Source organism: Marmota flaviventris, chromosome 6 (assembly GCF_047511675.1).
Source record: "Marmota flaviventris isolate mMarFla1 chromosome 6, mMarFla1.hap1, whole genome shotgun sequence".
NCBI lineage: Eukaryota > Metazoa > Chordata > Mammalia > Rodentia > Sciuridae > Marmota > Marmota flaviventris.
This window is the reverse complement of record NC_092503.1, coordinates 10,883,270-10,889,269: the sequence shown is the minus strand read 5'-3', so window position 1 is coordinate 10,889,269 and position 6,000 is coordinate 10,883,270. Positions and strand designations below refer to the sequence as shown.

The 6,000-nt window shown below is 34.5% G+C and overlaps 1 non-coding gene across 1 annotated transcript; it reads left to right on the top strand.

Moving 5' to 3' along the window:
• Positions 1 to 272: 272 nt before the first annotated feature.
• Trnam-cau (transfer RNA methionine (anticodon CAU)) lies at positions 273 to 345 on the top strand. The gene has a single exon. It is a non-coding gene; the product is annotated as a tRNA-Met (tRNA).
• The last annotated feature ends 5,655 nt before the right edge of the window (positions 346 to 6,000 follow it).

Here is a 6,000-nt window from a genome sequence, read left to right as displayed (position 1 = left end):
AAATCTTAGCAATTTGGTAGGGAGGAGGGAACAAAATAAAAACAGACCAGGAAAAGGCACCTGGAATGTAAAGAGACTGCTGGAAGACCTTGAAGATCTTCCTTCAAACTTCTATGAGAAAGTATTCCTAATGTAGAATTCTGATGCATCCAAAATACCCATCAAGAGGAGTGTAGCATAAACAGATTTTTAGATGATACAAATTTATTAGTAGGATCTTAGTGTGTTCCTAGAACTTGTGCTTTACCAAACAAGAAGTAAAACAAAGGGCTGGGGATATAGCTCAGTTGGTAGAGTGCTTGCCTCATATGTACAAGGCCCTGGGTTCAAACCCCAGCACCACCACCACCTCCAAAAAAAAGAAAGAAAGGAGGACACTGGTGAGATTCAGTCAATGATCAACAGAGGTACCAGGAATTTCCAGACGATATGTTCAAGGAAGACTCAAAAGGACAGCCACACGTCAGGCCCAGGGAACCCTCAGTCCAGACAGACAGGAAGACTTTCTGAGACAGATTGAGGTTTTGAGAAGAGTTCACAGTTGTGTGGATGGTTTAGTGATTAATTGATTAAAAGTTTACAGATAAATACATGAAATAATGTGTAAGATTCAATAGAACAGGAAACCCCAAGTAGAAATTTACCAGGAATTTCGAATCTGGTATTCAATATGAACAATGTTTTACATGAACTCTGATCAACTCCAGGGCCAAAGGCGTGAGTTGTGATTCCATCAGACTCCTCTGAAAGATGTGATGTGTGCTGGAGGGGACAGATTCCTGGAAAAATCATGGATCTCCAGCATAGGAAGATGACCTCAGCATTCAATGTAGAAGAGGCAACTAGCTGCCCCTTTGGTAAGAATGGAGAGGGTGGCTGTTTGTTTACCCTGGTAGAGTGACAGGTGCTACTGAACATAGGTGCCTCCGATTTGTAAACCAAGCATCTATGAATATGACTCTAACTCTGTTTAATAGGTGTCTTCTCAGGTATCTCTGATCTCCCTTCATGAAATAGCAATCCCTCATTCCCCATGCCTCTTTCTCAGCGTGGTTCTGACTTACAAACTGATTGTCCCTGATTGAGAGATCGTTCTGTTCAGTCACTGTCTGAGCCCCTCCATTCCAATCAGGAGTGAATATCTGGAGGTCCAAGACTTGGCTTTTATTTGTGGAGGAACTGCTGGCACTTAGACTCACACCTAGAATAAATAGCAATTAAACAAGGAATCCAAAACATATTCTAAATTGGACATTTTATTATTTATGGGGTTGATATTTGTTTATTTTAGGGTAACTTTTTCCACCTTGACTGAGATACAATTGATAAATTTTGTGAATGATCGAGGTATCTGATGTCATGTAATATGTCCACATCATGAAGGATTGCCACAATCAAATTAATTAACACATGCATCAGCTTACATGGGTTCCAACATTTTGTGTGGTGGGAATACCTCAGATCTGCTTCCTTAGTAAATTTCAAGTAGACAATATAATATTTTTAACAAGAATCCCCACACTGCAAATCCCAGAACCTATTCATCTTATACTCAAAAGTTTGTATTCTTTGTCTGACATCTATTTCCCATCCCCATTCCCTGGCAACCACCATTCTACTCTGCTGCTTCTTCTGTAAGTCCCATTACTGTACATTCTATATTCTGTAAAAGTGACATAATACAGTCTTTGTCCTTCTGTGCCTGCCTCATTTCCCTTAGCATGGTAGGATTTTCTTTTCTTTTTATGGTTGAATAGATTGGATTATATCTAGATACCACTTTTCTTCATCCATTCATCTGTCGATGGACACATTCCTCATTTCCATAATTTGGTGATTGTGAACATGCTGGAATGAAGGTAGAATTGTAGATAGCTCTTGGAGATACTGATTTCACTTCCTCCGGATACACACCCAGAGGTGGGATTGCTGGGTCATATTGCAGTTCATGTTTAATAGGTTGAGTAACCTTCATTCTGTTTTCCATAGATGCTACACCATTTCTCACTCCTACCAAGGGTACACAGGTTTCCTTTTCTCCATATTCTGGATAGAGCTTGCTATCTCTTGTTTTTTTGATCATAGCCACCCCAATGTGTGAAGTGATTTTCATTGTGGTTTTGATTTGCATTTCCCTGATAATTAGTGTTGTTGGGTATTACTTGTTGGCTATTTATGTGTCTCCTTTCTTTTTTTGTTTTGTTGGTGCATTATATGTCTTCTTTTGAGAAATGTCCATTCAGAACTTTTGCCTGTTTTTAAATTAATTATTTGTTCTTAATATTTTTGAGATTTCTTTAACATATATTTGATTATTAACCCCCATAAGACACAGGATGTGGTTTGTGATTTTTTTCTCCCATTCCATAGGTTGCTTTTTCATTTTATTATTTCTTTTGCTGTTCAGAAGTTTTTCAGTTAGATATATATATATATTTTTTAAATCTTTGCTTTTGTTGTCTGTGGTTTTAGTGTCATAATCAAAAACATCATTGCCAAGACCAATGTCAAGAATCTTTATTCCTATCTTTTCGTCTAGGAGTTCTACAGTTTCAGGTCTTACATGTAAATCTTTCATCCATTTTGAGTTCATTTTTGTGTATAGTACAATATAAAAATCCAATTTCATTTTTTTCCTTGTGGATACCCATTTTCCCATTGAAGAGATTGTCCTTTCTCTGTTGTGTATTTTTGGCATCCTTCTCAAAGACTATTTGACCACATATGTGTATTTCTGGGCTCTGTGCTGTATTTTGGTCTATTGGTTTATGTGTCTGTTTTTATACCAGTACTGGAACAGTGTTAATTACAATAGCTTTGAAATATATATGTAATCAGGAAGCCTGGTTTCTCCCACTTGGTTCTTCTCTCTCAAGGTTACTTTGACTATTAAGAATAGTCAAAGTTAGCTTTTGGTTATATATGAATTTTAGGACTTTTTTCCTATTCCCATGAATATGTTATTGGAATTGTAATAGTGATAGCATTTAATCTGCAAATTACTTTGGGAACTTTGGATATTTAAACAATCTTAATCCTTCCAACCCATAAAAACGGGATATTTCCATTTACATATGTCTTTTTCTAATTCTTTTCATCAATATTATAATTTTCAGTATACAACTATTTTATCTCCTTGATTAAATTTATTGCTACATATTTTACTCTTTTTGATATTATTGGAAATGAGACCATGTTTGTAAGTTCTTTTGGGGATAGTTTATTGTTAATGATAGAAACATGGCTAATTTTTGAATGTGTTATTTTATCCTGCAACTTTACTAAATTAGTTTATTTGTTCTAACAGATTTTTATAGAGGTTTTAGTGTTTTCTATACATTAGATCATGTGATCTGCAAACAGAAAAAAGTTAACTATTTCCTGTCTAATGTGAATGCCTTTTATTTCTTTTTCTTGACTAATTGCTAGGTCCTAATGGCTAGGACTTTTTGTACTATGTTAAATAGAAGTGGTAAAAATGGGCATCCTTCTTCCCTTGTTCCTGATCTTAGAGCAAAACTTTAGCTTTTCACTGTTGTATATAGTGTTAGCTGTGGGCTGGTCATATATTGCCCTGTTATGTTGAAGTACATTCCTTCTACGCATTCTTCATTAAAAATTTTTGTGATAAAGGATAATGAGTTCATTCAAATGCTTTTTCTCTATCTATTGAGATACATGAATTTTATTGTTCATCCTATTAATATGGCATATCACATTTATTAATTTTCTTACGTTAAGCTATCTTTGTATCCCAGAGATAAATCCAACTTGATCAGTGCATATGATACTTTTAATGTGCCATTGAACTCAGTTTTCTAGCATTTCATTAAAGATTTTTGTATCTATGATCATTAAGGATTTGGACTCTTAATTTTCTTTTCTCCTGATATCCTTCTCTGATCTTAAATGGGTAAATCTGGCCTTATAAAATAAGTTTGGAAATGCTCTCTCCTCTTCATTATCTTTTTCAGAGTTTGAAGGAACGGTGTTGATTCTTCTTTAAATGTTCGGCAGAATTTACCCATAAAGCCACCTGATCCTGGGCTTTCCATTATTGGGAGGCTTTTGATTGCCAGTTCCATCTTCTTACTCATTACTTTTCTGTTCTGATTTTCTATTTCTTCATTATTCAGTCTTGGAAAGTTGTACTTTTCTAGAAATTTATGTATTTCTTCTAGGTCATCTAATTTGTTGGCTTATAGCTGTTCATAGCAGTTTTATGATTCTTTGTAATTCTGTGTAATCAATTGTAATGTTTCCTCTTTCATTTCTGATTTTAGTCTTCTCTTTTTCTTAGTCTAGCTGAGATTTTATCAATTTTGTTTTGCTTTGCAAAAGCCAACCCTTAGTTTTGCTAATTTCTTCTTTTTATTTCTTGTCTTCATATCATTTTCATCTGCTCTAATATTTATTATTTCCTTCCTTCTGCTTGATTTGGGCTTAGTTCCTATTTTTCTACTTACTTGAAGTATACTATTAGTTGGTTCATTTGAGATCTTTCTTTTTTCTTAATATACATACTTATCACTGTTAAGTTCCCTCTATGAACTGCTTTTGCTATATCCTGTAAGTTTTTGTATATTGGATTTCCATTTTTATTTGTCTCAAGATATATTTTGATTTTCCTGTGGATTTCTTCTCTGACTCATTGGTTGTAAAAGACGTACATTGTTTAAGTTCCATATATTTGTGAATTTCCCAATTATCCCCTTGTTACTGATTTTTAGTTTCCTAACATTGGGAGCAAAAGCAGCTTCATATGATTTTCAATCTTATTAACTTTATTAAGCCTTATTAAGTCTTGTTTGTGATATAATATATTCATATTAGGTCTTAAAGTATACTTTATAAGTTATTACATAAAATTACATTACTATTTTTATTTCTATTGCACTTTTTATTTTTGTCTGTCTTGATGATTTTTGCTTCTAAAACCAGAAGCACTGTGAAATTACAATTTGACAAACTTTGTGCAGCTCTATGTTGTGGAAGAAAGTCATTCAATTCAAAATCTCATAGGACTCCACTATCATGAGATATCTGTCTTTCTAACCAAAACAACAGTGTGTGAACATTGAGAACATGCTCAGACTGTACTCAAACTACAGATTTCTATCGTGAATAATAAATTATGTCAAGGGGCAAAAAATTATTTATGTCTTCTTATGTCAGATTTGTATGTTAAAAAAAATTCTAAATTTATGAGATCCTAGCTCTTGCTTTAAAGATTAAGCTAAGAAAACAAACAAAAGGATTTTGATGAAAGCATTTTGGATTGATGTTGAGGAAAAGATAAGACCCCAAAGAGCACAAATTTGCTCCGCTAACTAATGTGGCATGAGGACTGCTCGCAAATTTCTTGGGGAGGGCAATTCTTTTTGAAATAATTTTCACCCCAAGACCCCAGAATAAATTAAGAACAAAAAGACTGGTTCAGAATGCATGCAAATTTGGGGTGCACATTTGATTATGAATGTGAGCTTAGTTGACTTAAGCAATTCTGCTTTCATATTTCACTAATTAGGTAGGGGACAGTTCTGATTGTGATGAGATTGTCCCACTCAAGCTCAGATTTCCTAGGAGACACATTAATTAAAGCAATTCTCCTTCCTCCTGAACTGAAACTTTACGGAGGCTAAGTGTTCCTCCCCGACCCCCATCCTGTCACATACTCTACACCGTACCTTCCTCTTGAGAAAAAGAGTGACAGCATAAGATAAATAAACAAATAAATAAATAAGAGGCAGAAATAGCATTGCAACCCTGGTAAGTCTGTCTGAACATTTTTAGAATATTTCAAACAGAACAAATACAATCTAAAAGCAATGGCACAGAAAGATGTGACAGGACAGATCTTGTTATAACCACAGGGAGATGAATACCATTAAACCAACACTTTCTAAAGCAAACGTATAAATCTATGCATATGCTTGAGCTAAGTGCCCTATGATAAATGGGCAGAAGAACTGAAACTAGATATATATTATCCCTTACATG